Consider the following 12,781-nt stretch of genomic DNA (forward strand, 5'->3'; position numbering starts at 1 on the left):
CATGGACCACAATTCCTTGGGGTAACACGCTGGTAGGACGAGCAGAGTGCGGCCAATCGGGTTTTTGATTGTATTAAGGCTCCCTTGAGCCGATTGGGCTGACGAGCCCTGGACCAGCACCTGCGCGCCATGAGTGGTACTTTACCTGAGAATACTTTTTTGGCAGTCTACGCGGCAACCCCACACACATACCTACTCCCTGCTGACGAGAGGCAACTACCTCGAAACACGTGTCCAGGGATGGCTAACGCGACACTTACTTTCACTTAAAACTTTGGCACAGGCGTATTCGCCGTCGCCACTTCATGGACCACAATTCCTTGGGGTAACACGCTGGTAGGACGAGCAGAGTGCGGCCAATCGGATTTTTTATTGTATTAAGGCTCCCTTGAGCCGATTAGGCTGACGAGCCCTGGACCAGCACCTGCACGCCATGAGTGGTACTTTACCTGAGAATACTTTTTTGGCAGTCTACGCGGCAACCCCACACACATACCTACTCCCTGCTGATGAGAGGCAACTACCTCGAAACACGTGTCCAGGGATGGCTAACGCGACACTTACTTTCACTTAAAACTTTGGCACAGGCGTATTCGCCGTCGCCACTTCATGAACCACAATTCCTTCGGGTAACACGCTGGTAGGATGAGCAGAGTGCGGCCAATCGGATTTTTGATTGTATTAAGGCTCCCTTGAGCCGATTGGGCTGACGAGCCCTGGACCAGCACCTGCGTGCCATGAGTGGTACTTTACCTGAGAATACTTTTTTGGCAGTCTACGCGGCAACCCCACACACCTACCTACTCCCTGCTGACGAGAGGCAACTACCTCGAAACACATGTCCAGGGATGACTAACGCGACACTTACTTTCACTTAAAACTTTGGAACAGGCGTATTCGCCGTCGCCACTTCATGGACCACAATTCCTTGGGGTAACACGCTGGTAGGACGAGCAGAGTGCGGCCAATCGGATTTTTGATTGTATTAAGGCTCCCTTGAGCCGATTGGGCTGACGAGCCCTGGACCAGCACCGGCGCGCCATGAGTGGTACTTTACCTGAGAATACTTTTTTGGCAGTCTACGTGGCAACCCCACACACATACCTACTCCCTGCTGACGAGAGGCAACTACCTCGAAACACGTGTCCAGGGATGGCTAACGCGACACTTACTTTCACTTAAAACTTTGGCACAGGTGTATTCGCCGTCGCCACTTCATGGACCACAATTCCTTGGGGTAACACGCTGGTAGGGCGAGCAGAGTGCGGCCAATTGGATTTTTGATTGTATTAAGGCTCCCTTGAGCCGATTGGGCTGACGAGCCCTGGACCAGCACCTGCGCGCCATGAGTGGTACTTCACCTGAGAATACTTTTTTGGCAGTCTACGCGGCAACCCCACACACATACCTACTCCCTGCTGACGAGAGGCAACTACCTCGAAACACGTGTCCAGGGATGGCTAACGCGACACTTACTTTCACTTAAAACTTTGGCACAGGTGTATTCGCCGTCGCCACTTCATGGACCACAATTCCTTGGGGTAACACGCTGGTAGGACGAGCAGAGTGCGGCCAATCGGATTTTTTATTGTATTAAGGCTCCCTTGAGCCGATTGGGCTGACGAGCCCTGGACCAGCACCTGCACGCCATGAGTGGTACTTTACCTGAGAATACTTTTTTGGCAGTCTACGCGGCAACCCCACACACATACCTACTCCCTGCTGATGAGAGGCAACTACCTCGAAACACGTGTCCAGGGATGGCTAACGCGACACTTACTTTCACTTAAAACTTTGGCACAGGCGTATTCGCCGTCGCCACTTCATGAACCACAATTCCTTGGGGTAACACGCTGGTAGGATGAGCAGAGTGCGGCCAATCGGATTTTTGATTGTATTAAGGCTCCCTTGAGCCGATTGGGCTGACGAGCCCTGGACCAGCACCTGCGTGCCATGAGTGGTACTTTACCTGAGAATACTTTTTTGGCAGTCTACGCTGCAACCCCACACACCTACCTACTCCCTGCTGACGAGAGGCAACTACCTCGAAACACATGTCCAGGGATGACTAACGCGACACTTACTTTCACTTAAAACTTTGGCACAGGCGTATTCGCCGTCGCCACTTCATGGACCACAATTCCTTGGGGTAACACGCTGGTAGGACGAGCAGAGTGCGGCCAATCGGATTTTTGATTGTATTAAGGCTCCCTTGAGCCGATTGGGCTGACGAGCCCTGGACCAGCACTGGCGCGCCATGAGTGGTACTTTACCTGAGAATACTTTTTTGGCAGTCTACGCGGCAACCCCACACACCTACCTACTCCCTGCTGACGAGAGGCAACTACCTCGAAACACATGTCCAGGGATGACTAACGCGACACTTACTTTCACTTAAAACTTTGGCACAGGCGTATTCGCCGTCGCCACTTCATGGACCACAATTCCTTGGGGTAACATGCTGGTAGGACGAGCAGAGTGCGGCCAATCGGATTTTTGATTGTATTAAGGCTCCCTTGAGCCGATTGGGCTGATGAGCCCTGGACCAGCACCGGCGCGCCATGAGTGGTACTTTACCTGAGAATACTTTTTTGGCAGTCTACGTGGCAACCCCACACACATACCTACTCCCTGCTGATGAGAGGCAACTACCCCGAAACACGTGTCCAGGGATGGCTAACGCAACACTTACTTTCACTTAAAACTTTGGCACAGGTGTATTCGCCGTCGCCACTTCATGGACCACAATTCCTTGGGGTAACACGCTGGTAGGACGAGCAGAGTGCGGCCAATTGGATTTTTGATTGTATTAAGGCTCCCTTGAGCCGATTGGGCTGACGAGCCCTGGACCAGCACCTGCGCGCCATGAGTGGTACTTTACCTGAGAATACTTTTTTGGCAGTCTACGCGGCAACCCCACACACATACCTACTCCCTGCTGACGAGAGGCATCTACCTCGAACCACATGTCCAGGGATGGCTAACGCGACACTTACTTTCACTTAAAACTTTGGCACAGGCGTATTCGCTGTCGCCACTTCATGGACCACAATTCCTTGGGGTAACACGCTGGTAGGACGAGCAGAGTGCAGCCAATCGGATTTTTGATTGTATTAAGGCTCCCTTGAGCCGATTGGGCTGACGAGCCCTGGACCAGCACCTGCGCGCCATGAGTGGTACTATACCTGAGAATACTTTTTTGGCAGTCTACGCGGCAACCCCACACACATACCTACTCCCTGCTGACGAGAGGCAGATACCTCGAAACACGTGTCCAGGGATGGCTAACGCGACACTTACTTTGACTTAAAACTTTGGCACAGGCGTATTCGCCGTCGCCACTTCATGGACCACAATTCCTTGGGGTAACACGCTGGTAGGACGAGCAGAGTGCGGCCAATCGGGTTTTTGATTGTATTAAGGCTCCCTTGAGCCGATTGGGCTGACGAGCCCTGGACCAGCACCTGCGCGCCATGAGTGGTACTTTACCTGAGAATACTTTTTTGGCAGTCTACGCGGCAACCCCACACACATACCTACTCCCTGCTGACGAGAGGCAACTACCTCGAAACACGTGTCCAGGGATGGCTAACGCGACACTTACTTTCACTTAAAACTTTGGCACAGGCGTATTCGCCGTCGGCACTTCATGGACCACAATTCCTTGGGGTAACACGCTGGTAGGACGAGCAGAGTGCGGCCAATCGGATTTTTTATTGTATTAAGGCTCCCTTGAGCCGATTAGGCTGACGAGCCCTGGACCAGCACCTGCACGCCATGAGTGGTACTTTACCTGAGAATACTTTTTTGGCAGTCTACGCGGCAACCCCACACACATACCTACTCCCTGCTGACGAGAAGCAACTACCTCGAAACACGTGTCCAGGGATGGCTAACGCGACACTTACTTTCACTTAAAACTTTGGCACAGGCGTATTCGCCGTCGTCACTTCATGAACCACAATTCCTTCGGGTAACACGCTGGTAGGATGAGCAGAGTGCGGCCAATCGGATTTTTGATTGTATTAAGGCTCCCTTGAGCCGATTGGGCTGACGAGCCATGGACCAGCACCTGCGTGCCATGAGTGGTACTTTACCTGAGAATACTTTTTTGGCAGTCTACGCGGCAACCCCACACACCTACCTACTCCCTGCTGACGAGAGGCAACTCCCTCGAAACACATGTCCAGGGATGACTAACGCGACACTTACTTTCACTTAAAACTTTGGCACAGGCGTATTCGCCGTCGCCACTTCATGGACCACAATTCCTTGGGGTAACACGCTGGTAGGACGAGCAGAGTGCGGCCAATCGGATTTTTGATTGTATTAAGGCTCCCTTGAGCCGATTGGGCTGACGAGCCCTGGACCAGCACCGGCGCGCCATGAGTGGTACTTTACCTGAGAATACTTTTTTGGCAGTCTACGCGGCAACCCCACACACATCCCTACTCCCTGCTGACGAGAGGCAACTACCTCGAAACACGTGTCCAGGGATGGCTAACGCGACACTTACTTTCACTTAAAACTTTGGCACAGGTGTATTCGCCGTCGCCACTTCATGGACCACAATTCCTTGGGGTAACACGCTGGTAGGATGAGCAGAGTGCGGCCAATTGGATTTTTGATTGTATTAAGGCTCCCTTGAGCCGATTGGGCTGACGAGCCCTGGACCAGCGCCTGCGCACCATGAGTGGTACTTTACCTGAGAATACTTTTTTGGCAGTCTACGCGGCAACCCCACACACATACCTACTCCCTGCTGACGAGAGGCAACTACCTCGAAACACGTGTCCAGGGATGGCTAACGCGACACTTACTTTCACTTAAAACTTTGGCACAGGCGTATTCGCCGTCGCCACTTCATGGACCACAATTCCTTGGGGTAACACGCTGGTAGGACGAGCAGAGTGCGGCCAATCGGATTTTTTATTGTATTAAGGCTCCCTTGAGCCGATTGGGCTGACGAGCCCTGGACCAGCACTGGCGCGCCATGAGTGGTACTTTACCTGAGAATACTTTTTTGGCAGTCTACGCGGCAACCCCACACACATACCTACTCCCTGCTGATGAGAGGCAACTACCTCGAAACACGTGTCCAGGGATGGCTAACGCGACACTTACTTTCACTTAAAAGTTTGGCACAGGCGTATTCGCCGTCGCCACTTTATGAACCACAATTCCTTGGGGTACCACGCTGGTAGGATGAGCAGAGTGCGGCCAATCGGATTTTTGATTGTATTAAGGCTCCCTTGAGCCGATTGGGCTGACGAGCCCTGGACCAGCACCTGCGTGCCATGAGTGGTACTTTACCTGAGAATACTTTTTTGGCAGTCTACGCTGCAACCCCACACACCTACCTACTCCCTGCTGACGAGAGGCAACTACCTCGAAACACATGTCCAGGGATGACTAACGCGACACTTACTTTCACTTAAAACTTTGGCACAGGCGTATTCGCCGTCGCCACTTCATGGACCACAATTCCTTGGGGTAACACGCTGGTAGGACGAGCAGAGTGCGGCCAATCGGACTTTTGATTGTATTAAGGCTCCCTTGAGCCGATTGGGCTGACGAGCCCTGGACCAGCACTGGCGCGCCATGAGTGGTACTTTACCTGAGAATACTTTTTTGGCAGTCTACGCGGCAACCCCACACACATACCTACTCCCTGCTGACGAGAGGCAACTACCTCGAAACACGTGTCCAGGGATGGCTAACGCGACACTTACTTTCACTTAAAAGTTTGGCACAGGCGTATTCGCCGTCGCCACTTTATGAACCACAATTCCTTGGGGTACCACGCTGGTAGGATGAGCAGAGTGCGGCCAATCGGATTTTTGATTGTATTAAGGCTCCCTTGAGCCGATTGGGCTGACGAGCCCTGGACCAGCACCTGCGTGCCATGAGTGGTACTTTACCTGAGAATACTTTTTTGGCAGTCTACGCTGCAACCCCACACACCTACCTACTCCCTGCTGACGAGAGGCAACTACCTCGAAACACATGTCCAGGGATGGCTAACGCGACACTTACTTTCACTTAAAACTTTGGCACAGGCGTATTCGCTGTCGCCACTTCATGGACCACAATTCCTTGGGGTAACATGCTGGTAGGACGAGCAGAGTGCAGCCAATCGGATTTTTGATTGTATTAAGGCTCCCTTGAGCCGATTGGGCTGACGAGCCCTGGACCAGCACCTGCGCGCCATGAGTGGTACTATACCTGAGAATACTTTTTTGGCAGTCTACGCGGCAACCCCACACACATACCTACTCCCTGCTGACGAGAGGCAAATACCTCGAAACACGTGTCCAGGGATGGCTAACGCGACACTTACTTTCACTTAAAACTTTGGCACAGGTGTATTCGCCGTCGCCACTTCATGGACCACAATTCCTTGGGGTAACACGCTGGTAGGACGAGCAGAGTGCGGCCAATTGGATTTTTGATTGTATTAAGGCTCCCTTGAGCCGATTGGGCTGACGAGCCCTGGACCATCACCTGCGCGCCATGAGTGGTAATTTACCTGAGAATACTTCTTTGGCAGTCTACGCGGCAACCCCACACACATACCTACTCCCTGCTGACGAGAGGCAACTACCTCGAAACACATGTCCAGGGATGGCTAACGCGACACTTACTTTCACTTAAAACTTTGGCACAGGCGTATTCGCTGTCGCCACTTCATGGACCACAATTCCTTGGGGTAACATGCTGGTAGGACGAGCAGAGTGCAGCCAATCGGATTTTTGATTGTATTAAGGCTCCCTTGAGCCGATTGGGCTGACGAGCCCTGGACCAGCACCTGCGCGCCATGAGTGGTACTATACCTGAGAATACTTTTTTGGCAGTCTACGCGGCAACCCCACACACATACCTACTCCCTGCTGACGAGAGGCAAATACCTCGAAACACGTGTCCAGGGATGGCTAACGCGACACTTACTTTCACTTAAAACTTTGGCACAGGCGTATTCGCCGTCGCCACTTTATGGACCACAATTCCTTGGGGTAACACGCTGGTAGGACGAGCAGAGTGCGGCCAATCGGGTTTTTGATTGTATTAAGTCTCCCTTGAGCCGATTGGGCTGACGAGCCCTGGACCACCACCTGCGCGCCATGAGTGGTACTTTACCTGAGAATACTTTTTTGGCAGTCTACGCGGCAACCCCACACACATACCTACTCCCTGCTGACGAGAGGCAACTACCTCGAAACACGTGTCCAGGGATGGCTAACGCGACACTTACTTTCACCTAAAACTTTGGCACAGGCGTATTCGCCGTCGCCACTTCATGGACCACAATTCCTTTGGGTAACACGCTGGTAGGACGAGCAGAGTGCGGTCAATCGGATTTTTGATTGTATTAAGGCTCCCTTGAGCCGATTGGGCTGACGAGCCCTGGACCAGCACCTGCGCGCCATGAGTGGTACTTTACCTGAGAATACTTTTTTGGCAGTCTACGCGGCAACCCCACACACATACCTACTCCCTGCTGACGAGAGGCAAATACCTCGAAACACGTGTCCAGGGATTGCTAACGTGACACTTACTTTCACTTAAAACTTTGGCACAGGCGTATTCGCCGTCGCCACTTTATGGACCACAATTCCTTGGGGTAACGCGCTGGTAGGACGAGCAGAGTGCGGACAATCGGATTTTTGATTGTAATAAGGCTCCCTTGAGCCGATTGGGCTGATGAGCCCTGGACCAGCACCTGCGCGCCACGAGTGGTACTTTACCTGAGAATACTTTTTTGGCAGTCTACGCGGCAACTCCACACACATACCTACTCCCTGCTGACGAGAGGCAACTACCTCGAAACACGTGTCCAGAGATGGCTAACGCGACACTTACTTTCACTTAAAAGTTTGGCACAGGCGTATTCGCCGTCGCCACTTCATGGACCACAATTCCTTGGGGTAACACGCTGGTAGGACGAGCAGAGTGCGGCCAATCGGATTTTTGATTGTATTAAGGCTCCCTTGAGCCGATTGGGCTGACGAGCCCTGGACCAGCACCTGCGCGCCACGAGTGGTACTTTACCTGAGAATACTTTTTTGGCAGTCTACGCCGCAACCCCACATACATACCTACTCCCTGCTGACGAGAGGCAACTGCCTCGAAACATGTGTCGAGGGATGGCTAACGTGACACTTACTTTCACTTAAAACTTTGGCACAGGCGTATTCGCCGTCGCCACTTCATGGACCACAATTCCTTGGGGTAACACGCTGGTAGGACGAGCAGAGTGCGGCCAATCGGATTTTTGATTGTATTAAGGCTCCCTTGAGCCGATTGGGCTGACGAGCCTGGACCAGCACCTGCGCGCCATGACTGGTACTTTACCTGAGAATACTTTTTTGGCAGTCTACGCGGCAACCCCACACACATACCTACTCCCTGCTGACGAGAGGCAACTACCTTGAAACACGTGTCCAGGGATGGCTAACGCAACACTTACTTTCACTTAAAACTTTGGCACAGGCGTATTCGCCGTCGCCACTTCATGGACCACAATTCCTTGGGGTAACACGCTGGTAGGACGAGCAGAGTGCAGCCAATCGGATTTTTGATTGTATTAAGGCTCCCTTGAGCCGATTGGGCTGATGAGCCCTGGACCAGCACCTGCGCGCCATGAGTGGTACTTTACCTGAGAATACTTTTTTGGCAGTCTACGCGGCAACCCCACACACATACCTACTCCCTGCTGACGAGAGGCAAATACCTCGAAACACGTGTCCAGGGATGGCTAACGCGACACTTACTTTCACTTAAAACTTTGGCACAGGCGTATTCGCCGTCGCCACTTCATGGACTACAATTCCTTGGGGTAACACGCTGGTAGGACGAGCAGAGTGCGGCCAATCGGATTTTTGTTTGTATTAAGGCTCCCTTGAGCCGATTGGGCTGAAGAGCCCTGGACCAGCACCTGCGAGCCATGAGTGGTACTTTACCTGAGAATACTTTTTTGGCAGTCTACGCGGCAACCCCACACACATACCTACTCCCTGCTGACGAGAGGCAACTACCTCGAAACACGTGTCCAGGGATGGCTAACGCGACACTTACTTTCACATAAAACTTTGGCACAGGCGTATTCGCCGTCGCCACTTCATGGACCACAATTCCTTGGGGTAACACGCTGGTAGGACGAGCAGAGTGCGGCCAATCTGATTTTTTATTGTATTAAGGCTCCCTTGAGCCGATTGGGCTGACGAGCCCTGGACCAGCACCTGCGCGCCATGAGTGGTACTTTACCTGAGAATACTTTTTTGGCAGTCTACGCGGCAACCCCACACACATACCTACTCCCTGCTGACGAGAGTCAAATACCTCGAAACACGTGTCCAGGGATTGCTAACGCGACACTTACTTTCACTTAAAATTTGGCACAGGCGTATTCGCCGTTGCCACTTTATGGACCACAATTCCTTGGGGTAACGCGCTGGTAGGACGAGCAGAGTGCGGCCAATCGGATTTCTGATTGTATTAAGGCTCCCTTGAGCCGATTGGGCTGACGAGCCCTGGACCAGCACCTGCGCGCCATGAGTGGTACTTTACCTGAGAATACTTTTTTGGCAGTCTACGCGGCAACCCCACACACATACCTACTCCCTGCTGACGAGAGGCAACTACCTCGAAACACGTGTCCAGGGATGGCTAACGCGACACTTACTTTCACTTAAAACTTTGGCACAGGCGTATTCGCCGTCGCCACTTCATGGACCACAATTCCTTGGGGTAACACGCTGGTAGGACGAGCAGAGTGCGGCCAATCGGATTTTTGATTGTATTAAGGCTCCCTTGAGCCGATTGGGCTGACGAGCCCTGGACCAGCACCTGCATGCCATGAGTGGTACTTTACCTGAGAATACTTTTTTGGCAGTCTACGCGGCAACCCCACACACCTACCTACTCCCTGCTGACGAGAGGCAACTACCTCGAAACACATGTCCAGGGATGGCTAACGCGACACTTACTTTCACTTAAAACTTTGGCACAGGCGTATTCGCCGTCGCCACTTCATGGACCACAATTCCTTGGGGTAACACGCTGGTAGGACGAGCAGAGTGCGGCCAATCAGATTTTTGATTGTATTAAGGCTCCCTTGAGCCGATTGGGCTGACGAGCCCTGGACCAGCACCGGCGCGCCATGAGTGGTACTTTACCTGAGAATACTTTTTTGGCAGTCTACACGGCAACCCCACACACATACCTACTCCCTGCTGACGAGAGGCAAATACCTCGAAACACGTGTCCAGGGATTGCTAACGTGACACTTACTTTCACTTAAAACTTTGGCACAGGCGTATTCGCCGTCGCCACTTTATGGACCACAATTCCTTGGGGTAACGCGCTGGTAGGACGAGCAGAGTGCGGCCAATCGGATTTTTGATTGTAATAAGGCTCCCTTGAGCCGATTGGGCTGATGAGCCCTGGACCAGCACCTGCGCGCCACGAGTGGTACTTTACCTGAGAATACTTTTTTGGCAGTCTACGCGGCAACTCCACACACATACCTACTCCCTGCTGACGAGAGGCAACTACCTCGAAACACGTGTCCAGAGATGGCTAACGCGACACTTACTTTCACTTAAAAGTTTGGCACAGGCGTATTCGCCGTTGCCACTTCATGGACCACAATTCCTTGGGGTAACACGCTGGTAGGACGAGCAGAGTGCGGCCAATCGGATTTTTGATTGTATTAAGGCTCCCTTGAGCCGATTGGGCTGACGAGCCCTGGACCAGCACCTGCGCGCCACGAGTGGTACTTTACCTGAGAATACTTTTTTGGCAGTCTACGCGGCAACCCCACATACATACCTACTCCCTGCTGACGAGAGGCAACTGCCTCGAAACATGTGTCGAGGGATGGCTAACGTGACACTTACTTTCACTTAAAACTTTGGCACAGGCGTATTCGCCGTCGCCACTTCATGGACCACAATTCCTTGGGGTAACACGCTGGTAGGACGAGCAGAGTGCGGCCAATCGGATTTTTGATTGTATTAAGGCTCCCTTGAGCCGATTGGGCTGACGAGCCTGGACCAGCACCTGCACGCCATGACTGGTACTTTACCTGAGAATACTTTTTTGGCAGTCTACGCGGCAACCCCACACACATACCTACTCCCTGCTGACGAGAGGCAACTACCTCGAAACACGTGTCCAGGGATGGCTAATGCAACACTTACTTTCACTTAAAACTTTGGCACAGGCGTATTCGCCGTCGCCACTTCATGGACCACAATTCCTTGGGGTAACACGCTGGTAGGACGAGCAGAGTGCAGCCAATCGGATTTTTGATTGTATTAAGGCTCCCTTGAGCCGATTGGGCTGATGAGCCCTGGACCAGCACCTGCGCGCCATGAGTGGTACTTTACCTGAGAATACTTTTTTGGCAGTCTACGCGGCAAACCCACACACATACCTACTCCCTGCTGACGAGAGGCAAATACCTCGAAACACGTGTCCAGGGATGGCTAACGCGACACTTACTTTCACTTAAAACTTTGGCACAGGCGTATTCGCCGTCGCCACTTCATGGACTACAATTCCTTGGGGTAACACGCTGGTAGGACGAGCAGAGTGCGGCCAATCGGATTTTTGTTTGTATTAAGGCTCCCTTGAGCCGATTGGGCTGAAGAGCCCTGGACCAGCACCTGCGAGCCATGAGTGGTATTTTACCTGAGAATACTTTTTTGGCAGTCTACGCGGCAACCCCACACACATACCTACTCCCTGCTGACGAGAGGCAACTACCTCGAAACACGTGTCCAGGGATGGCTAACGCGACACTTACTTTCACATAAAACTTTGGCACAGGCGTATTCGCCGTCGCCACTTCATGGACCACAATTCCTTGGGGTAACACGCTGGTAGGACGAGCAGAGTGCGGCCAATCGGATTTTTGATTGTATTAAGGCTCCCTTGAGCCGATTGGGCTGACGAGCCCTGGACCAGCACCTGCGCGCCATGAGTGGTACTTTACCTGAGAATACTTTTTTGGCAGTCTACGCGGCAACCCCACACACATACCTACTCCCTGCTGACGAGAGTCAAATACCTCGAAACACGTGTCCAGGGATTGCTAACGCGACACTTACTTTCACTTAAAATTTGGCACAGGCGTATTCGCCGTTGCCACTTTATGGACCACAATTCCTTGGGGTAACGCGCTGGTAGGACGAGCAGAGTGCGGCCAATCGGATTTCTGATTGTATTAAGGCTCCCTTGAGCCGATTGGGCTGACGAGCCCTGGACCAGCACCTGCGCGCCATGAGAGGTACTTTACCTGAGAATACTTTTTTGGCAGTCTACGCGGCAACCCCACACACATACCTACTCCCTGCTGACGAGAGGCAACTACCTCGAAACACGTGTCCAGGGATGGCTAACGCGACACTTACTTTCACTTAAAACTTTGGCACAGGCGTATTCGCCGTCGCCACTTCATGGACCACAATTCCTTGGGGTAACACGCTGGTAGGACGAGCAGAGTGCGGCCAATCGGATTTTTGATTGTATTAAGGCTCCCTTGAGCCGATTGGGCTGACGAGCCCTGGACCAGCACCTGCATGCCATGAGTGGTACTTTACCTGAGAATACTTTTTTGGCAGTCTACGCGGCAACCCCACACACCTACCTACTCCCTGCTGACGAGAGGCAACTACCTCGAAACACATGTCCAGGGATGGCTAACGCGACACTTACTTTCACTTAAAACTTTGGCACAGGCGTATTCGCCGTCGCCACTTCATGGACCACAATTCCT

Source organism: Triturus cristatus, unplaced genomic scaffold (assembly GCF_964204655.1).
Source record: "Triturus cristatus unplaced genomic scaffold, aTriCri1.1 SCAFFOLD_105, whole genome shotgun sequence".
NCBI lineage: Eukaryota > Metazoa > Chordata > Amphibia > Caudata > Salamandridae > Triturus > Triturus cristatus.